General features: G+C 42.2%; 1 protein-coding gene across 6 annotated transcripts in view; it reads right to left on the reverse strand.

Annotated features, from left to right (window-relative positions):
• rab27a (RAB27A, member RAS oncogene family) overlaps positions 1 to 23,933 on the reverse strand; it is a 115,459-nt gene that overhangs the window by 58,390 nt on the left and 33,136 nt on the right. The window lies entirely within an intron of this gene.

A 23,933-nucleotide genomic window follows, 5' to 3' on the forward strand; every position in this document is an offset into this window, starting at 1 on the left:
AAATTCCTATCCAATACTTTATTTCAAATTTTCAAAAGATCATTGTTTGTGAAAAGGGTGCGAGAATGGAAATTTGGTCAAAATTGTGCCCTGAAAAAAATAGACCACCATTATTCCAAATGCAGTGCCTAGACAGAGTGATGTTGTGGGAGATGAAATGTTAAATTTCCTCAGGCACCAGCCCCTTATTTCCTGGTCACAGAAACATCAACGCAAGCAACGTGGTCCCCCACAACTCCACCCGCACCCAGTCCTTACGCAACCTGCAAAAAGGAAGATTCATGAAGTCCCCAGAAACTGAGCCCAGGCCAATATATCATCTCCTTAAATGGTGACTTGCTGGCTTTCCAATAATGCAACAGAAGGGCCCAAGTGACGTTCCAATTGTGAAGCACAAGCTCAAACTGGGTGCTCACAAAAAGGGGAGGAAGGAGAGAGGATATATTTCTAATGAAGACCTTGCATTATAGAAAATCATTTATAGAAAAAAAAACACAGAAGTCTGTATCCGGATTTATGAAAAATAAAGAAATTCATCAAATTAAAAAAAAATACTTGGCACACATCTTCAAATAAAGTTCAAATTCCTAACCAATACTTTGTTTGTGAAAAGGGTGCGAGAATGGAAATTTGGTCAAAATTGTGCCCTGAAAAAAATTGTGCCCTTCATATGGGACAATCCTTCATTTCAGGCCCAAATCCTCTCAGGAGTCAGTTACTGCTGAGATGAGCCTTGCTGGTAAAAGGTCAGCTCTGGAATAGGCAGATCAAGGACACAGAGACTGACTCTGCTGTGGCAAGGAGAAGTTAACAGGCCAGAAGCTAGGATTAACTTGTTTTTTTAATGTTGTATTGCAAAACATCCACAGCTCGTAAGATATTAATTAAAAGTGGCTCATCTCGTTTCTTTTCCTTCATGCAAAAGTATCATTTCTTTAGCTTGATGCATTAGCTGCTTGTCAAGTAACATCTAGTTTCTGCCGATTTTAGTTTGTTTTGTACAATTAAAGGCTTAAAGATGTAAAATCTTGTGCTTTGGTTCTTTGTATTGGCCATTGGGAAATTTCAAAACTTTAAAAGAGCAAAGTGAGCAGTGTCTGAGGGGAGCATTACAGTGGGGAGACCGGATCTGTAGCAGTTCCAAATGCACTGTGTTGAGAGGTCAGTGGCAACACCATACGATTCCAAGTCATGGTCAGTGACAAAAATCAAATTTCCAATTTTGTACAAATACTCTACCTGAGCTATCAGCTGTGGCTAAGTCTTTGGCAGTCTGTTTATGGATGACGAAAATGTGTCTCCTCCACCAGGTCCCAGAGACACTCAACATGTTTGATGTGGGGGCGGGGTAGGGGTGTTCGGCTGCAAATACTATGCAACAAAAGATGCTGAAATTCAGCAGCATTGACTGTAATAGCTGGAAGGAGCTACAAACCATTCAAAATAGTGACCCTTTGTCCATCAAGTTGCATCACTGCTTCAGTGCCTCATCGTGAAGGTGTTTGGACGAGTAGCAAACAGAGCAGGAAAGGAAAGGAAGCAAATCCTGCTGCTATCTCATCGGACATCCTTCCTCCACTTTCACAAAGATCTGCAGGTCTGTGGTATAGGTGGACCCACAATGCCTTGGGGGAGTGTTGCATGAGGAGGCAACCAAAGATTTTGACACAGTAAAAATGAAGGAATAGCCATATAATTTCCAAGTCAGGATGGTGTGTTGCTTGAGAGGGAACTTGCAGGTGGTAGTGTTCCCATGTAATCTGCTGCCTTTGTCCTTCTAGATGCAAGTGGTCGTGGGTTTGGAAGGTGCTGTCTAAGGATCTTTGGTGCGTTTCTGCAGTGCATCTTGTACACACTGCTGTTACTAAGCATCGTTGGTGCAGGGAGTGGATGCTTGTGGATGGAGTGCCAATCAAACGGGCTGCTTTGTTCTGGATGGTGCCAAGCTTCGAGTGTTGTTGGAGCTGCACTCATCCAGGCAAGTGGGGAGTATTCCATCACAATCCTGACTTGTGCCTTGTAGATCGAAGTCAGGCTTTGGGGAGTCAACAGGGGAGTTATTTGCTGCAACATTCCTAGCTTCTGACTTACCTTTGCAGCCACTGTGTTTGTGTGAAAAGTCCAGTTGAGTTTCTGGTCAACGGTAACCCCCAGAATGTTGATAGTGGGGTATTCAGTGATGGTAACACCATTGAATGTCAAGGGACGGTGGTTATATTGTCTCTTATTGGTGATGGCCATAGTCTGGCATTTGTGTGGCATGAATGTTACCTGCAATTTGTCAGCCCAAGCCTGAATATTGTCCAGATCTTGTTGCATTTGAACATGGACTGCTTCAGTATCTGCGAAGTCATGAATGGTGCCGAATATTGGCCGATGATTTATTGCACAATATCCCCACTTCTGACCTTATGATGGAGGGAAAGTCATTAGTGAAGCAGCTGAAGATGGTTGGGCCAAGGACACTACCCTAAGGAACTCCTCAGAGATGTCTTGGAGCTGAGATCATTAACCTTGAAAAATCACAACCATCCTCCTGTGTGCCGGGTATGACAGCAGAGAGTTTGCACCCCCCCGATTCCCATTAATTCCAGTTTTGCTAGGGCTCCTTGATGCCACATTCGGTCAAATGCAGCCTTTATGTCAAGGGCTGTCACTCTCACCTCACATCCGGAATTCAGCTCTTTTATCAGTGTTTGAACCAAAGATGTAATGAGGTCAGGAGCTGAGTGGCCCTGGTGGAACCCCGACTGGGTGTCACTGAGTAGGTTATTGCTGAGGAGGTGCTGTTTGATAGCACCTACCATCACTTTACTCATGATCAAGAGTAATCTGATGGGGCAGTAAATGGCCGGGTTGGATTTGTCCTGATTTTTATGTACAGGACATATACGGGCAATTTTCCACATTGCCGGGTAGATACCAGTGTTGTAACCGTACTGGAAGAGCATGGCTAGGGGGAACAGTGAGTTCTGGAGCACAAGTCTTCAGTACTATTGCCGGAACGTTGTCAGGGCCCGTAGCCTTTGCAGTATCCAGTGTCTCCAACCATTTCTTGATATCATGTTGAGTGAATTGAATTGGCTGAAGACGGGTATCTGTAATGCTGGGGACCACTGGAGGCAGTCAAGATAGATCATCCACTCAGCGTTTCTGGTTGAAGATTCTTGTGAAAGCTTCAGTCTTAACTTTTGCACGGATGTGCTGGGTTCTTTCATCGTTGAGGATGGGGATATTTGTGGATCCTCCTCCTCCAGTGAGTGGTTTAATCATCCACCACCATTCACAACTGGATTTGGCATGACTCCAGAGCTTAGATCTGATCCGTTGGTTGTGGGATCACTTAGCTCTGTCTATCACTTGCTGCTTTTACTGTTTGGTGTGCAAGTCGTCCCGTTTGGTAGCTTCACCAGGTTGACACCTCATCTTCAGGTATGCCTGATGCTGCTCCTGGCATGCCCTCCTGAACTAGGGTTGATCCCCTGGCCTGTTGGTAATTGTTGTGCAGGGGATATGGCAGGCCATGAGGTTACAGATTGTGCTGGAGTACAGATCTGATGCTGCTGATGGCCCACTGCGCCTCATGGATGCCCAGTCTTGATTTGCTAGATCTGTTTGAAGTCTGTCCCATTTAGCACGGTGATACTGCCAAACAACATTGAGGTTATTTTCAATGCAAAAGCAGGACTTCATCTCCCCAAGGACTGTGTGGTGATCACTCTTATCGATACTGTCATGGACAGATACATCTGCAGCCGTTAGATTGGTAAGGATGAGGTTAGGCATGTTTTTCCCTCTTGTAGGTTCCCTCACCACCTGCTGCAGACAGAATCTAACAGCTATGTCCTTTAGGACTTGACCAGCTTGATCAGCAGTACTGCTGCAATCAAAATCCCCCACCCAGAGTACATCTTGTGCCCTTGATACCTTCAATGCTTCCTCCAAGTGTTATTCAACGTGGAGGAAGTACTGATTCGTCAGCCGAGGGAGGATGGTACATGATATTCAGAAGGAAGTTTCCTTGCCCATGTTGAACCGGAAGCCACTATACTTCATGGAGACAGAGGAGAAAGGGTTGGGGAAGGTGGGGTTGGAAGAGAGAAAAATAGACAGAGGCAGTGCAAGAACAAGGGTTGGGAGAGAGGGAGGGGGCAGGGAAGAGTTGGGGGAGAAAGAAATCCCAAGGCCTGGAGCATGCTAGCTGAAAGTCTGACCTCTAGTGGCAGAATAAAGATATTGTGGGAAAATAAACCAGACCAGAAGCAGAGAGAGTGGGGCTTCAGGGCTAAAGTAAGTGGATGGGGTAACACCATAGAGCAGCTGAGAGTTAGAGACAAACAGCCAGTGAGCTCAGGTTCTGAGGTGAGGATCTGGGGAGAGGCAGTTCGAAAGGAATGGGTGAGGTGAAGACCCTCACAGAGAAGCAGACAGACTAGCGACTGGCCCGAGTGGGAATCGAGACATAAACACGAGTAAGGAAAAACAACAAAAAAAACTTTCAGTAGGAGTAAAAGGTAAGATATGTGTGGGGAGTTCAGGCCTTGTTTTTCACAGCCTGCACAATATGGGAAATTCTAGATACATCTCACAGTATGGATGACCATCGATGCAGGAGATGCTTCCTGCTGGCCGATGACGAAAAGGTCAAAAAGCCAGGGGTTGTTTTCCTTGGAGCAACATAGATTGAAAGGGGTCCCGTTAGAGGTGTGTAAGATTATGAGGGCATAGATTGGGTGGATAAGAAGGCACTTTCTTCCCATATTGGAAGGGTCATTACTCCATTAGCATAGGTTTAAGATGAGGGGTAGAAGATTAAGAAGAGAGTCAATGAGAATCTTTTTCAACCAGGGGGTGACAGGAGTCAGAAACTCTTATAACTCACGTGTGGCGGCATTATATGCTTTTCACTGTACTTCTGTACTAGAGTACACGTGACAATAAAATCTAAATCTAAAAAAAAATTAAGGCATATTTAGATAGTCACCTGTCTACAGCAATCCCCACTTGGCACCAAATGAATTAAATTTGCATGGAAATTGACTGTCAGTGATCCACACATATTGGGAACTGAAGGAGACAGGACCCCACATGATGCAATTCAGATACAGAAAGTCACCCAACCTTACCACAGTAAAAAAAAAACCTGCTGACGTTATAATGATGGGAATCAGAAACACCATTGAACTGAGCAGCTAATTTTCAAAACCTTACTTTACAAGACATACTGGAACCAGTCTGTTACAAGAGACTACAGTGTAATAGGAAAGAACATTGTTCCTTGCCCCTCCTGAAGGGCAATACAGTCCGGTGAATTGGCTACTACAACACTCCAATCAAGACTAGAATGCTCCATACGAACACATGCAGCACTTTGAGTACAGCATTTCCCAATCCTGTTGAATTGCAGAACACCAGTTCACGGAAGCACATGTATACGAATGTTAACCTCTCTCAGAAGTTATAGTAGCATCATCAAGATTCCTCTATTTTCAACAGAAGCAATTTGGAAATAAGAGAGCCTGCAATGTGCTTCACAGCATTCAGCTTTGTCCATTCTCTGGATAGTGATCCCTTGCAGGACTGTTACAAGACAGGAGAATATGACTGGGGTGTTGGAGTGCTTCAAACAGCATGCTGCTGAGAAATCACTACGAAGCTGCAGTCATTGGCAAACAGCAGTTTCAGACTATTACACGCATTTAGAATGGCGCAAGCTGGTAAAATGACACAGGCAAGTATTTTGTTCAAGAATGCTCCCAAAAGGAAGCTAATACGATCACGAGAAAAGCAAATGGATTCTTTTAGGAATCAGATTGCTTTTGTTTTAGGCCAAAATTAGGCTTTTTGAAGCCTTAGTACTGACTGAATGTCAGTTCCCAAAGCAATCCAGATTCCATAAGAGCTACTGCAAAGGTTACTGACTAGAGTCATCCCTGTATCCCGAGACCACTCTCCAAAAGGTCTGCACCACATTGCCGACTATTCGTCACCAGACTCTTTCCTCGTTTCTCAAGTGAGTTTTTATGATATCAAAAGGAAATCATAAAAGAACAAAACACATTCTAAAAAAATACCCACTTTGCTCTGCCAGTGTATTCCACGACAATTAGAACATAGCTTTCAGTTGCTACATAAAAATGTCCTAATGTTAATCCTACTGATGGATGCCATTGTGATTTTTACAAAAAAAAACACAAAGATACACTCTCCCACCCGTCAGATGGGCTGCTTCTCTTCATGACCTAATTATTTACATTGACTTCAGTAATTCACCAACTTCAAAAAGGGGCTTTTGATGCATTGATTGTTTCTTTAACTCTAAATGCATTTTGCAGAACGAACTGGAGGATGTGGCACAATCTGCTCAAACCATCCTTTTGTACTGCTGGATTTTATAACTGGCCAGGGAAGAGGCCAAATCAAACCATCATTAAAGCCCTATGATAGGTCACACATTCTAGATTAATTTGTAGCGAGTTAGTCAGCTGAAGAGAAAACATTCATGCATTAGGAATTTTTTTTTTACATGAATGTTAGGAATCTTATCAAGATGCAAATCACAACTTGCAAAAAGAAAATGAACTGTTTGGAAGAGTGTTTAGGACAGCTGTTGTGAAAAAGAAAAAAAAGTGTAGAGGTGGTGTAGATCTGATCTATTCTGAGCACTGACGCAATTGCCAATATGCCTGAGTCAGAATCAAGCATGCAGGGTGCAAATTAATTCACCCTTGGGAGAAAAACAGGTCACAGGGGCTTGCTGTCTCCACCATTTGACCAGGGCTGGCAGAGAGGCAGTTAAAGAGGGGTGGATTGTAGGGGAGCAAGGATGGAGGATGAGTAGGCTTTTACCACTATACCACTGCAAATGTTAGGCTTCAAATACAAGACAGCTTTATCAATTAACCAGGCCTAGATGCTACAAAATTCATTTTAAAGAGTTCAGTCACAGACAAATTCTTCAGTTTCTCATTCCATGAGAACACTAGCATCGTACAGTATGAGGAAAGTCAATGGGTTCAGAAAAAATGTTAGAGAAATGATCTCTTTTCAGGATACATATTCCTGCATTCAGATGATTTCATTCATACACTTGATGGCACTTGAATTCAGTGAGCAAACTCTTTATTCACTTACCACTGCACACAACAAATGACCTTTTTTTTTAAAAACATCTTTTCAATAATAATCCATGGCACTTAATTAAATCAGATCCAATGAACCTGAAGCTGCCTCGCCAATTCTGAAAAATGAGCAAACCAAAATTGCTTAAGTTTTTATAACCGCAAGATACAGAATAAAACCAATTGAAACCGCTCGTACCTCAGCACAGAACAGAAAGGAAAATAGATTCGATCAAATTTCCAAACTTTCTGCATCCAATTTCTTTGGGAGGCAAACACCTCTGTCCTAGCCTGGTCACAGAATGTCTGTCTTTCTTCAAGAGTACAGGATAAAAATGGGAAAGGTCTCGAGAAAAATCAGAATGCACTAACCATCTAACCTAGGCCTTCCCAATGCACAAAAGCTGCCATATCTATAAAACAGAAAAAAAGAGAGAGACAGACAGACAGACAGAGAGAGACACACACAAACTTACACAGCAAATCCAATCGACACAAGAAGCTGTCACCAACTACAAAGACTGCAGCCTCTCCTAATAGGCATCAGCTGCTTATCATGTGGTTCTGAAGACTGAACAGGGCTTTTTCCTTCAGCAAAACATATCCAATTAAACTCTGAAACCATGTCCCTGTATATTAACCAAAACATTGGACATTGTGAAACTTGGATAGGAGTGAACAGTGATGTAGAAGTCCAGTTACTCATGGTATTTGTGGAGCAAGGTCTTCACTTCCCCAAACCAAAAGTGTAAAACAGAGAGAGACAGAGAGAGAGAGAGACAGACACAGACAGACAGACAGAGAGAGACAGACAGAGAAAGAGACAGACAGAAAAAGAAAGTGTTCAACAATAACACGAGTACAACGTACCATAAATGACGGAAATCTGAAAAGACAGAAAATGCTGGAAATAATCAGTGGATCAGGCATTATCCGTGAAGAGAAAAACAGTTAACCCATCAAGCCGATGACCTTATACAAGAACATTCTGTTCTCATGAAGTGTTTCATGTGAGTTATATGTCTCAGTTGCCTTTTGAAATCTCCCTCAAACACCATTTTCTGGAGTCCTGAGTCTCAAATTTACAAGATTTTCAGCTTGAAAGTCCTTGACCAACAAGTTAACCACAAATCTCAGAACATAGCCCTTTCCTTAATCTACTGAAAACATCTTGGAGCAGAGAGAACACCAGTTAGATTGATCATTGTGGTTTCTTGTGTCCATTTGAAACAAAGACCATCTTCAAAGTGCGTTGTTTGTGAAGAACTTGCGATTGAGAAGGAATAGGCATTTGGCTTCACCATTCAATAAGACCAGGGCTCAACCCACTTTGCTGTCAGCTCTCAAAATCATGCTTCTTTCACAATGATGGGAAAAATTGGCAAAACACCAAATAAAACAAAACTTTTAAAGTATACAGGGAACAAAACATTGTGGCAAGGGGTTATTATATCCAGTGGCACAAAAAACACAATGTCGAAGAATCATTTGAGCTCAGCTCTGTCACAAAACAGAAGTTTGGGTGTTCAGGTCAGACTCCAGTACATGCAATAACCAACAGGGTCTGACTTGCAGAGGAGTGGTATCTAGCAGGTGAAGCTTTTAAACCAACATTAGTACTGTCAGGTTAAGCAGATGTGCAGCATCTAATGATATTCTTCAAAACAAAAAGCAGATATTCACCATTTACCTTTTCTCTCCTCTTCTCTTAACCACTCAACCATCATTCAATATATCACTTCTTTCGTATTTGTGGGAGAGCAATGGTGTACAAATTGGGTGGACTTTGAAAGTAATTTGTGAAACGCTTCAATTCCGCCATTCTCATTCGTCTCCAGACAACCAGCTGCATTCTCTGGTCAGGACAGTTCCCTATTGGCAGTTCCATCTGGTCACTTTACAAAATTGCTTTCGGTGGATCTTACTGTATACAAATTGACTGCCATATTCCCAATAGCAACATTTCTAGAAGTACTTCGCAGGCTGTTCAGAACTTAAAATGAAAAAACTTTTGCTTTTCTTTCCTAACGTAACTCTTCACTTGACTGCTCGACCCTACACCTCCCCCCCAAAGACGACTCCTTTAAGCTCCCTGACCAGTATCCTGAAATCTCCACATCTTAATAAGTAAAAATGCAGGTATAAAAGCTTCTGTTCATGTTTGTTACACTGCTTTAAAAAGTTGCCAACATTGGCCAGTGAGTCCCGGCTGCAATGGTACTGTAATTCTAACATCCCATTTTAACTATACTGTACTGTAATGGTGAAGAATCAACGAATAAATAAAACCTAATTAAGTTGCATCAATAACTGTCTAAATCAGCAAGATTTTTCAAATGTTTAGAACTACTCAATATCCAGCATTTAATATTGCTATTTATGTCGGAAATATTAATGGATACCCAGTGGAAAGTATAAAATCCGACAGTCATAGTGGATATTTCCTGGTGAGGAGGCAATCTGCTTCAAAACAGAAAGATAGGAGAGATTCTCGATCTGGAACATGGCATTACTGCATCTGTTAATTAAACACCATTGACATACAATTATGTGCAAGTGAAAGGCATGAATTGGGACTTCACTTCTACAGTGAAAGGAGGAGACACTCATTGATACTGGGGTGAGGTTGAGCTTGGAAATTTATGTTTGCAATGCTTCATTCTGTCAATAGTTACATTTCTTTTAATGTAAACTCATCATTAATTAACTCTTAATGAAACAGCCTCTGGCATCATACGTAGCGATGTTTCACCAGTTGATTGGTGTACATGATGCAGAAATGGTACAATTTCATTCACAATTTAAAACAGAAACAAACGTCCATTAGCCATAAAGTTGCACCCAAAAGCTTTAGGTGTGGATATATACTTGAAAAGATAAGCACAGCTGGTGATGCCAGTTACACCTATTTGATCTTGAATACCTCGACCATGGAGGAGTGTGGAATAGAACAATTTTCCCTAGGAGCAGGCAGGCTTGATATGGGATGGAACCAGCTGTTTATTGACCAATTCAAAATTTCAACCCGTTCTTTAAAATCGATGGAGATCCCAATGACAACAATGGTAAGGCTCATGTCCCACGTTCTCAATTGAGCCCAAAATGAAAAAATAGGTCAGGTCACTACAGCGTGTCAGACAATTGAGTGTAAGAATGGAAAACAGAATAGGCCATATCTTCATGGGAGGCAAAGAAACCAAGCTGGCTTTCTAATTCTGGTGTGGCAGTAAATTATACCTCTTTGCTGACAAGGAGTGCACCAATACCTCTGCTTTTCTCTATGCACATCCATATAACATCACTTCAAAAAACTGTTGTGGTAAAAAGATCCATTTCCTCGAGTAACCCCTTCACCACCAGCACCATACAGAGTGTAGTAATGTAAAATGCACACTCTTGAGGTGAACAGTAACAGGTTTTATTGAACCTAAACAAATAGAGGATATCTTGTTTGGAGGCCGACAGATCCAGGCTCCAGTTCCATGTGATCTTAGGTTACCATGACATAGCTCCTTCTGCATGTACTTTGTAGCTGTGCTTGGAGTAAAAGTAGAATTTCCATTACTGCACAGCAGGTTTACCATTCAAAAGGATGGAACTTCAGTCATTACTGCTCCCTCAGTATTAAATGGGAGCATTAAGTGCTATTCGGTGATAGTCAATCAGGAAAAGATGGCATTTGCAAATTCTTATTGTGAAGCATCAATTCACAAACCCACTGGACGTGGAGATGCCAAGTGACCAAGGACAAATGTTCTTTTGATCTGTAACAGATAGTATCCAAGCCCGAGACGTAACAATCCAACAGTAAAGTAAAACACCGGGCTCATGGTTTGCGAGCAACTTCAAATGAATTCATGTACAAATAGATTCAAGAACAGCTTCTTCTCTGCTGTTATCAGACTTTTGAACGGACCTCTCAAAAGGTCAGTTTTGATCTCTCTCTCTGTACCTTCCCTGCAGCTGCAACACTCATTCTGCACTCTGTTCTGCTACCCTGATGCACTTTGTATGGCACAATCTGCCTGTACAGCACACAAAACAGCACTTTTCACTGTAACTCAGTACATATGACAGCAATCAATCAAATCAAGTGGGACCTTTGCTTCCGTGTAAATGTGCCAGTTCAGGATGAGAGAAAATCTCACGTCCAGTTAAAAGATAAACCCACAGGCATTTGCATTGACTGGAGAAAACTTGCAGGGTAATTTTTTTTTTAAAAAGACTGCCTGCTTCATATCCACATCCTGAAACCGTAACATTAGGCAGAATTTGTTCTGCTGCACTACACAGCAATGCACCAACTGTCTACAAGCCAAATACACCCGATGCCAGATACTCCTTGGGCAATTGCGGAAATGCATTTACTTAAAAACTGATCTCCAGTTGAAACCAATGCATGTCACCCTGACGTTGCAGGACTGCTGATGCTATAACCTTATTATGAGCAGTGAGTAGTTGGACTGGCAAACTGAAGAGATGTCAGTGTTACAACTCACTGATCAGCTTGTCTAATTATTTTCTGCACTATGTAGGAAGACTGGATTCACTAAAACACAATGTTTAACGTGAGCCTCAAAAGAGTGCACAAGGACAGTCACACATGACGTGGAGGTGCTGGTGTTGGACTGGGGTGGACAAGGTCAAAAAAACCACACGACACCAGGTTATAGTCCAATGGGTTTATCTGAAAACAGCGTGACACACTACACCTGAGGAAGGAGCAGAGCTGCAAAAGCTAGTGTTTTTCGATAAACCTGCTGGAGTATAACCTAGTCATGAATCGAACAACCAGGTCTCAGACTAGCAGAGAATGAATACCTCAACTTCTTTCCAACGTAGCATGCCCTATGATGGACAGCAAGTCAGGTAACAGCACTGCAAACACTTCCTGAACGAAAGCCTATAAACTCCATTGGCCTAAACACACCTGCCACCAAAACTGACAACTACTACCAGCTTCAAGCCACTTATGAAATTGCTGTTAAGAATCAAAAGTGATAATTTCCACAAATATTGCTGCTAGCCTATGTTTGAAAGTTATTAATAATGTGACACAGATTTTTACTGACCCAGAGGGAGGCCACTCAGCCCACTGCTGTTACAGCATCACTGATCTGGGAGGGGAGAGGGGAACACTTGCTGCTTTGGTTCAAAACCGTAAATGCATTTGTCCAGAACCACGCAATTCCTTGTCCATTTGTACACTCGTTCTTTAAAATACCATCCCTAGCCTGCTGCAACGTTTGTACAAAAGTCAATGCTTTAACTAGAACTTGCAATAAAAACTTCAGGATATCCCGAAGCATTTTGCAAACAATTAAATATTTTTGAAGTATCGTCATTGTTGCAATGTAGGGAAACACTGCAGGCAACTGCAAGGTCTTAAACACCAACTGGATGATCATTGTTAAAGTGATGTTGTTTTGTAGTCATAGGGGTCCAAAAGCACGGAAAACAGCCATTCAGCCCATCAAGTCTGCACCTAGCTTTTCTAACCCATTTTCCAGCACTCGATCCATAACCTTGTATGCCTTGGCATTGCAAGTGCATATCTAAACAATTGCCTCTATCAACCTTACAGGCAGAGAGTTCCAGATTCCCATCACCCTCCGAGTGAAAAGGTTTTTCCTCTGATTGGCTCTAAACCTCCTGCCCCTTATCATAAATCTATGCCCCTTTGTCATTGATCACTCCACTAAGGGGAAAAGCTCCTTCCTGTTCATGTACCTCATTATTTTATACATCTCAATAATGTTACCCCTCAGTCTCCTCTGCTTCAAGGAAACCAATCCCAGTCTATCCAATTACTCTTCATAACTAAAACTCTTCAGCCCAGTCAACATCCGGGAAAATCTGCTCCATACCCTCTCCAGTACTATCACATCCCTCCATTAAGGTGGATTCCAGAACTGCACACAATACTCTAGCTGAGGCTTAACTAACATTTTATATGGTTCCAGTAAAACCTCCCTATTCTTAAATTCTTATGTCTCAGCTAATAAAGGAGAGTATTCCCATGTGCCTTCTTAATCACTTTACCTATCCCGCCCTCACCTTAAAAGGGTCTCCAGGGGACATGCTCACCTAGGTCCCTCTGATAGTCAGTCCTTCCTAGGGTTTATCATATAATCCCCTGCCTCATCTGTCTAACCCAAGTACGCGACTTCCCCTCCACAGTGGTTGAAAACGCCCTCGACCGTGTCTCTCGCATTTCCCGCAACTCATCCCTCACACACCCTCCCCACAATAACAACCAAAACAGAATCCTCCTCGTCCTCACGTACCACCCCACCAACTTCCGGATCCAACGCATCATCCTCTGGCACTTCCACCATCTGCAATCTGACCACACTACCAAAAGACATTTTTCCCTCCCCACCCTTATCTGCTTTCCAGAGGGACCACTCTCTTGGTGACTCCCTTGTCTGCTCCACACTCCCTTCCAGCCCCACCACACCTGGCACTTTTCCCTGAAACCGCAGGATGTGCTACATCTACCCCTACACCTCCCCCCTCACCCCCATCTCAGGCCCCGAGAAGACCTTCCACATCAAACAGATGTTCACCTGCACATCTGCTAATGTGGTATACTGTATCCGTGGTTCCTGATGTGGCCTCCTCTACATCGGGGAAACCAAGCGGAGGCTTGGGGACCGCTTTGCAGAACACCCACGCTTGGTTCACGATAAACGACTGCACCTCCCATTTCAAGCCCCTCTCCCCACTCCTTGGATGACATGTCCATCCTGGGCCTCCTGCAGTGCCACAACGATGCCACCCGAAGGTTGCAGGAACAGCAACTCATATTCCGCTTGGGAACCATGCAGCCCAATGGTATCAATGTGGACTTCACAAGCTTCAAAATCTCCCCTCCCCCGACTGCATCCCAAAACCAGCCCAGCTCACCCCTGCCTCCCTAACTTGTTCTTCCTTCCACCTATCCCCTCCTCCCACCTCAAGCCCCACCCCCATCTCCTACCTACCAACCTCATCCCACCTCCTTGACCTATCTCCTCCCTAACTCCCCACCTTCACTCACCTTTTCTGGCTCCATCCCCGCCTCTTTGACCTGTCTGTCTCCTCTCCACCTATCTTCTCCTCAATCCATCTTCTATCCGCCTCCCCCTCTCTCCCTATTTATTTCAGAACCCCCTTCCCCTCCCCCATTTCTGAAGAAGGGTCTAGGCCCGAAACGTCAGCTTTCCTGCTCCTCTGATGCTGCTTGGCCTGCTGTGTTCATCCAGCTCTACACCTCATTATCTCAGATTCTCCAGCATCGGCAGTCCCCACTATCTCTGAGTCAGTTTTAACCCCACTGCGAAGCCTCTTCTAAGGATGCCTACCTTGAAGAAGTTACCCTCCTCCCTCCGGAAAGACCTCAGTGGATCTCTCTCCCACTGCAACTCTCTACCCAAGTATGTCACACTGATCTGGGTTGAATTACATTTGCCATCGATTAGCCCATCTGACCAGCTGTCTATTTCATCCTGTAATTCAAGACTATCCTTCTAAATACTCAACACCCCAACCAATTTTCAGATTATCCACAAAAACTTACTGTTCAACCCTCACACATTCAAGTCTAAGTCATTTATATATAACACAATCAGCTAGGGCTATAATGCTGATCTCTGCAGAACCCCACTGGACAGGGCCCCCAGTCACAAAAATAGCCTTTGACTATCACCCTCTGCTTCCTCTAATTACCAAATTTCCTAGAATCCCACAAGCTCTTACATTGGAAGACTGACAGCAAAAGTAAGACCTTATCAAAAGCTTTGCTGAAGTCCAAGTAGACTACATCAAATCCAGTGCCCTCATCTACCCACCAGATCACCTCTTCAAAACATTCCATCAAGTTGGTTAGACATGACCTTCCTTTAACAAAACCATGCTGACTCTTTTTAATTAATCCCTACCTGTCTAAATGCAGATTAATTCTGTCCCTCAGAATTGCTGCCAATAGATTCCTCATTACGGAGGCTAGACTGACTGGCCTGTAGTTTCCGGATTCATCCTTCTTGAACAACAGTACAACATTGACTGTCACAAATTTAAAAAAAAAGCAGAAGTTGCTGGAAAAGCTCAGCAGGTCTGGCAGCATCTGTGAAGAAAAATTAGAGTTAACGTTTCGGGGCTGATGACCCTTCCTCAAAATCGTACCACAATTGACTGTCCTTCAGCTTTCTGGCAACCCTCCCGTGGCCAAAGAGGAATTGAAAATTATTGCCAGCACTTCTGATAAATAGGGATACGTATTGGTAATGGCACATGGAGATCTCCCCAGTACTTCTTAAAACAGCACTTGATAATGTAGCATTAAGCTGTTGCAGTTTGATATGCTGTAAACCCAAACAAAGATTTTAAATATTTATATTAAATCAGTTTTATGATTTGAGGTCCTATTTCAGTGCATCAGAATCTCATATCTTGGTGTTGTTCCTGCATTCAAATTCAACACATCTTCTCTCAAATATGGAATGATGTAGGAGTTAAATGCAAAAGGTCTCTTTAGCTTTTGTACTGAGCTGGCTAATGAGCTTAAAAAGTGTTCACTGCCTTGTACCAGACTATTTTAATCCTGTTACCCTTTCTCTAATCCAAAATGCTACGTCCACTTGTTTGCTCATTAAGAACAATGAGAATTAAAACAAGAGAGAGGAGGAAAAGCCATTCATTCAATCCCAAAGTCAGGAGGAGTCGTCGTCTTTGTTTCTGACTAGAAATCCTGCCCCCTTGTTATTCTGGGTTCAAAAAACTCCTTTTGACAATAATCATAAACAAACAAATGTTGGAATGAAGAAAACTGAAAGAACTGTGGATGCAGTAAATCAGGAACAAAAACAGAAGTTGCTGGAAAAGCTCAGCAGGTCTGGCAGCATCTGTGAAGAAAAAAAATCAGAGTTAACGTTTCGGGTCCGGTGACCCTTCCTCAGAACAGTTCTGTTCCTCAGTTCTGAGGATGGGTCACCGGACCTGAAACATTAACTCTGATTATTTTCTACACAGATGCTGCCAGATCTGCTGAGCTTTTCCAGCAACTTCTGATTTTGTTTTTGTTTGAATGAAGAACCTGACTCTGCTGGTCAAAGAAACTTAAAAAAAACTAATTCTGGTCCTTTCTGAATAGAAGTAAACCTATTAAAACTATTCTGTTCTAAAGAAGAGTTACTGGAGCACTCCTGAATAATGATTGAAGTGTCTTTTTTCCCATTCTGCTCCATTGTGTGCGTAACAAGCTGCCAGAGGAAGTGATGGAGGCGGCTACATTACAATATTTAAAAGGCATGCGGGTGGGTATATGAATAGGAAGGATTTAGAGGGATATGGAGCAAATGCTGGCAAATGGGACTAGGTCAAATTGGGATTTCTAGTCGGCGTGGACAAGTTGGACTGAAGGGTCTGTTTCCGCGCTGTATGCCTCGATGACTCAAAACATTAACTCTGCTTTCTCTCCACAGATGCTGCCAGACATGGTGAGTTTTCCCAGGAATTTCTGATTTCTAGCATCCACAGTTCTTTGTTTTTTTTAAAACAAAATCTATTAAATTGTGTGTATGGGTGTGACATGAAGCTGCTGCAAGTAAGAATTGAACAAGAGCAAATTATACAAGCACCTGTCAATTTGCACAATTTTAAAATTACTCAAAAAGTCTACACATCACACAGCAGCCGAAAGTGACACATGTCACCCAAGATGTTTCATCCCATGCTGTTAGTATTTTTTCCTCGATGATAATCTGTCATTGCCTTCCACTCTCAGGAACAGGTCCAAGTCTACCTCAGCTGGAATAGGAATTGAACGTACACGGTTTAGTGCTTTTTGAACCACATGCTAGTCATCCAGCCAATCGAGTTAACCAGCCCCCAGATTATATTTCATAATGACCATTGGTTTAAAGATAAAATTGAATAATTGAGTTTTTTTTTGTTATCTTTTGAGAGTTTAAAGTTTGAACCGTCCATCCATCAAGAAATTGGGCTGATATTTATATACTATCCAAAGTGATTTCTAATTTGTTGGAAGTCTTTGTTAAGTCGTTCACCTGTGTTTTTTTTTCTATTCGCTCACAGGATGTGAGCGTCACTGGCTGGGACCAGCATTTAATGTCCGTCCCTAGTTGCCCTCGAGAAGGAGGGGGTGAGCTGCCTTCATAAACTGCTACAGTCCGTGTGCTGTGGGTTGACCGACAATGCCCTTGGGAAGGAATTCCAGAATTTTGACCCAGCGGCTGTGAAGGAACGGCGATATATTCCCAAGTCAGGATGGTAAGTGGGTTGGAAAGGAACTTGCAGATGATGGTGTCCCTGTGTCTCTGCTGCCCTTGTCCTTTGAGATGGAAGTGGGTGTGGGTTTGCAAGGCCCTGTCTAAGGATCTCTGGCGAATTTCTGCGTGTGTATCTTGCAGATAGTACACACTGCTGCTCCTGAGCAATAGTGGTGTGGTGTTAGAATCTCTTAGCAGCAAGCACAGACATAAAAATCAATGCAACTATCCGGCATTTGATGCTAGTAATTCTGCGCAGAGGACACACCACAAGATTGGACCAGTAAGAGAGTGGTTAGATATATTGTCAGTAACTACAGTCTAATGCCAGTTCACAATTTCAAACTGGATGCATTTAAAACTAAACCTAAACAGTTTTGGGGTTTCGATGTCAGTACATCCTTAGCCCGTGCAGTTTCCAGAATTTGTCGCATGCAATTCTAATTAGTTTTTTAAAAATGTATTCACATGTTGAGTATGTCACTGTCTAGGCCAACATTGATTATCCATTCCCAATTGTTCTCAAGGTGTGGGTGAGCAGCCTTCTTGAACTATTGTTGTCTGTGTGTTGGGGGAACACCCACAGCACTGTTAGGAAAGGAGTTCCAGGAGTTTGTTCCAACAATAATAAAAGGAACAGTGATACAGTTCCAATTCAGGGTGGTGAGCAACTTGGAGGGGAACCTGTAGGTGGTGGTACTCCCCAGACCTGCTGCCTTTGTTCTTCTAGAAGTGAGAGATTTGGAAGGCAAAGGAGCTTTGGTGAGTTGCTGTAATGCATTTTAAAGCTGAAGGACATTTAAATGAAATGCGGACATGGTGCATCTTTGAGACAATAAGAAAAACAGTAGGGTAACTTAAATAATTGTCAAGGACCTGGGTGTTACGTTTTAAGAGGATATTGTGTTTAATGCCAGCATATGCTGATTTGGTTCAAACATATTAGTTTGTCACAAATCACTTGGACTGTGATGCCACACAAAATATATGGCGCAGTGCTCTCTCCTTGTAATGGGCTATCAATAAAACTCCAGTTATCCTGCACTGATTAAGGACCTGTCATACAACAGGAGAATAAAGGAAAATTGCTGTGGATGCGAGAAATCTGAAGCAAACAGCAAATACTGAAGAAACTCGACAGATCTGGCAGCATCTGTGGAGACAGAAAAACACACAGCGTTTCGAGTTCAGAACTCAGAGTCATACTGGACTCGAAACATTAACTTGGTTTCTCTCCCATGGATGCTACCTTTTGGAGTTTCTCCAGCTTTCACTGTGTTGATAAAACAACAAAAGAAGCCAGCTTTCCATTGTTGGCTATTCAAACACACCCCCCACCATCTTCCAGACCAATATAACACTGGAGACTCTACAGCACAGCAGCTGGTGCTCTGGCCCAATTGTGCATATTTCAGAGTTACAATAGCCCAATCCACACACTCTCTGCCCAGTAAGCCTAGCTCTGCATTCAGATGGCCAAGCATTGCTATATACTATACAACAGAGATCTCACATTCATTTCTCTGCATGTTGTTTCGTGTTCAATTTAGCATAGGTCAGCAAAAACCAAAAATTTACCAATGCAAGGTATCTATTCCTTCCATTAAAAAAAAGAGGGAAGTCTGTGGACAAACAAATGCATTAATTTTACTTGGAAACAGAGAGAAACATTTATTGCAGCTCAGCGATACGAAAAGAAAATTTTAGCCCAGTAATCCTTTGATGGAGTGCTCACTCAAATTCTTTTTTGTCTTGGGACCTGACTGATAATTGGCTGCATGCAGAAACTAAATTCTGGAATCCTGCAAAGTAGTCGAGTGGTTTTTAAAACAGGCAGTCAATTAAAATAATTTCAATGCCCATTTTAATGGATGGCATTCCGGCAGAAGTAGTTGATTTTAATCTGGAAGTCAGGACATGGATATAGTTGGGGTGAGAGCAGCTGTGGGAGACCACAACAGAATCCTAAATCCATCCCAATTGGATGCCTATATGTAGACACTCATGGAACAGGTATCAGGAGTAGGAAATCCAGGCATATTGTTTCCCTTCTAGTGTTAGAATGAAGGCCAATTGTAGCAACACTAACAGTCCCTGGTTACAATCAGTTAATGCCAGACACAAACTGTAATTCTTTGGATAATTCCAAACAAGAGCTCAAAAGGAGCCACTAGTCCAGCTAAAAAGAGTGGTAGAGGTTCAGAACTCTTCCACAAATGGCCGCTGATGCTAGATCAGTTGTTAATTTTAAATCTGCGACAGATACTAAGTTTGGCTTAACCAAAATTTAAAGGATTTGAACCAAAAGACGAGTATATACAATGAGGCCACAGATCAGCCATGATCTCATTAAGCCTGTTCCGCTGCTCAAAGGGCTAAATGGTCTACTGCTGTTCCTATATTCCTAAATGTTATCTACAGATATCCATCCGATATTGTCAGCCTATGCTCCATTTCCTTCAGTTACAGATGGGTGTAACTTGACTCCTGTTTTCATTTTAAAATGGGATGCTAGTGTATGACATAACAGGTGGAATAAATTCACAAGGAGACTATATTATCAGAGTCAAGCAGCACAGAAACAAACCCTTCAGTCCAACCAAGCCCACTCTGACCATGTTCCCAAACTAAACTAGTCCCATTTTCCTGCATTTGGCCTGTGTCCCTTTAAACCTTTCCTATTCGTGAACTTATCCAAATATTTTTTAAAAGTCGTAACTGTACTTACATCCACCACTTTCTCTGGCCGTTCATTCCATCACAAGAACCACCCTGTGTAAAGAAAAAAAGTTGCCTCGCATTCTTTTTACAGGACCCTGCTGTAAAAAGGTACCGACCTGCTGCAGGTCAGAACTGGGGAATTGCTCAATATCTGGCAGCACGAGACATTGTTTAATCTGTTACATAAAGCAAATCATCCAAAATTTAGCAGGGAAGGGAGAAAGTAGAGAACACTGGTGGTCCACTCCTTGGGCAGCTGCTCAGCTCTAACAGCATCATCTGAAACTGCTGAATATAAATTAACACCATACTCCCAAATTGGCCAAATTAAACATTTCAGAACTGCCAAAATATAGAAAGGCTTTCCTTTGAGGTTTCTTATTGTCATCAGACAAATTTATCCTTTAGATATAAGTCACCATTGTCCTACCAGACCAGAAGGCTGCTCTCTTGTTAGACATGGCTGATGGTGGTTTAACCAGAGGGTCACCATGCCTCAGGTGAAGGGTGGTGGGTGGTTGAGAACAAAGGTCTTTCACAGTAACTTCAGCCAGTGCAAGAATCACGCAGTATCACTCTGCATTACAAACCAGCCATCCACCCAACGAAGCTAACTGACCCGACTGCTGTAATCAAATCACCATTATTCTGAAGAGTAACACTCAAAACGTCAGGTCAGTGGTGGGTGGGAAGGTAGACTTTTCACTCTGAATCAACATGGGAAAGCAGCGAGTGCCCGATAGCAGAGAGTGGCTAAGAGGGATCACAGCCCAGCACCACCGTTAGCGGGAAATAGAAGGCACACATTAAAATGAAACAAAAAAAGTTATTCTACAAAGCTACAGTAAAGAGAGAGTCTGTGGCCAATATAATCCACATCTGAATGGCTTGTCTTCAGAAAATAATCAGAATAATTCCAAAACTTCACTGACAGTGATTAATCTCCGCCTCAGCACAGCATCAAACAGCTTCTAAAGTCACACCTCCTCCAGTGAGAACACTGGCTTAAGTTCAGTTTCCTTTCTACTCCACATGCAGCTCCGGCCTTTCTATTGAACACAGGGAGGCTCCAAGAGGTTAGAGGCAGCAGTAAACAATCCTCTCAGCTCCAGCTTGAACCTCACGGCTCCTCATTTTAACAGCTTTTCAATTGTAGCCTTATACGCCCTTGAAGACGTGAGTTTGAGGTTTTGCAAACATTCACATTTTAGAGTAACACTACTTGGTCAATATTTACAATGAAAACTGCCTGTATGAATTATTTACAATAGCACATTATCTCAGTGTAGTTACAGGCTGCCTGCCACTAGGAGACCCTGTACTGTAAGAGCTTGTACCATAGAAACAGCCTGTATGGTCCCGAGCCAAATTTAAAAACTTCAGAAAGTAGTCACGTTATCCAAATTGTAGTCTTTGAGAAAGATCACATCCTAATTCTTCCTACCAAAAAATGCAGCGTCACACACTTGCATCAAAATTAAGCTGTCACTGACTTACCCGTTTGTACTTTAGTCAGCCTAACCCTGCAATTCAAAGTCTTTCACAAATGATGAAGTGATACATCCCTTCCAATGACTCCCAAGTCCAAAATGTTTGCACAAAATGTCCAACACCAATCTTGGTGGAACACCACTTCCCATCAGGCTGGATCATCCCCTCTCCTGAATTCCGTTTTGTTATTCATCATCTACTTGTCCCTTAACCCCACACACCCAGACTTTAGACCAGGGGTCTACTGTGCAGTACCTCATTGGAGACCTGATGAAATTTCAGGACTTTGATCATTTATAGTCACAGGACCAAACCAATGCCAAGACAGGTTTGCAAAAAATGTGTATAAAAACATCAGCCTTAGACTCTAAGGATATAGTGACAAACTTAAATGAGCCTGCCCTTGGCCTTAGATAATGCCAACAAAAGCAGCAACTTTCATTTGATGTACAGCCATGAACACCTCCATATTCTGTCACTTCACTTCACACAGCAACCCTAATGCCAAGGTCCCCAATAAATATCTACTGAACTGTCAGTAACAGAAATAGTCAATGAACCAAAACACTGCTAAGGACTGTGGGACATGATTCAATACGGTGATTATGGGATATAATTAAATTCATACATCTGTAACTAGAAAAGCAAATAAGAGAAAAAAATCCTTATCTCTGCTATTCTCATTCCAGATAGGCACAATTCAATGGATTTAGAATTAATGTTAAAGACAAAATTCTCTTTCTATTTCAGGAAAGTCAACCAGAACTCAATTTCAATGAGTAATAAAAACACAATAAATATGTTACAGTTTATATTATGGGACAATTCGGATCTATATTTAAAAACAGACTAAATTTTTATGAAGTTGTATGTTTAATAAATGTTCTGCAATATTTATTAACTGAATATATTAAACATGAAACTTACACCAGACACACAAACTGCATGTATCTTTTATTAACCCTGTAAACTTTTTTGTTCTTGTGGTAAATTTATCAACTCTATTAACTTCTTTTAAAAAAAAATGTACACAACAGATCTTTGCAGCTGGCTACTAAACTTCAAGCAGTTTTCACCTTCTGTCTCCTCCTCCTGCTGCTGTTGGCTACTTCCTGGATTCTCATTCCTGGTCTTTCTAGGAGAATGTTTCTCACCTCCATTAAATAAGCTAACCTCAGTGTTGGTGGAGTGTGGGACATCAAAACGGCAGGCTCGCTATTCCTAGTAACTAAGCATGAATCAGGATTTCCAAAAGCCAATCGTTTAGCCAAAAGCAAAAAAAAATCACCAAAGTTACGTTTTCCAAAACATACCACTTGAAAATACAGTATCCCAGAATTTACATGGAATGTAATGCTAGAATTTAATGCATACACTATTAAGGTTTAAACAGTTCAGCAAGGGGAAGAGATATCCTGCGAGTTGTGAACTGCCACAAATGGAAATAGTTACATGGAAAAATGCACATTAAATTAGGAGCCAGGGTTTGGTTTTAGGATGCTTAATTTTCCAATATATATTATCAATCTTAGTGTGCAGGGTATAATTTCAAAGTTTTTAGATGATACAAAACTTGGATGCATTGGAGCCAGAGGAGGATAGCGTAAAATTTAAAAAGGACGATGATCAGTTAGGGGATGTGCAGATGGGTGGCAGATGAAGTTCAATGTAGAGCTGTATGAGGTAATACATTTTGGTAGAAACAACAGAGATACAGCATGAAAGAAAGACTGCAAAAAGAGACCTGGGTGTATATGTGCATAGATCACAAAAAGGTGGGAGGACAGGTAAGCAATTAACAAAGCATGCAGTATCCTAGGTTTTAAAGAGCAGCGGCCTAGGGTATTGGACTGAGGAGGTTATGCTGAATTTGTGTTGGACACTGGTTAAACCTCAGCTGGAGAACTGAGCTACGTTCTAGGTGCTATGCTATAGGAAGCAGGTGAACACTTTGGACAGTGCAGAAGAGGTTTACAGAGTGGCTCCAGGGATGAGAAACTTCATTTCCAAAGACAGATAAGAGAAGCTGGGACAGTTTTCCTCAAGAAAAGGTGGTCAGTAAGAGGAGACTTGATTTCTTTTTTCAAAATCACAAAAGTTTTTAGACAAGGAGATAGGAGAAAAAAAGTGTCCTCTCATAAAAACGATTGAGAACTAGAGGGCATAGATATACAATGGTAATTTGCAAAAGAAAAAATAAATGAGGTAAGAAAAATAGACAACAAGGTGCAGGGCTGGATGAACACAGCAGGCCAAGCAGCATCATAGGAGCAGAAAGGCTGACGTTTCGGGCCTAGACCCTTCATCAGAAAAGGGGGAGGGGAAGGGG

Source organism: Rhincodon typus, chromosome 33, assembly GCF_021869965.1.
Source record: "Rhincodon typus isolate 14 chromosome 33, sRhiTyp1.1, whole genome shotgun sequence".
Taxonomy (NCBI): domain Eukaryota; kingdom Metazoa; phylum Chordata; class Chondrichthyes; order Orectolobiformes; family Rhincodontidae; genus Rhincodon; species Rhincodon typus.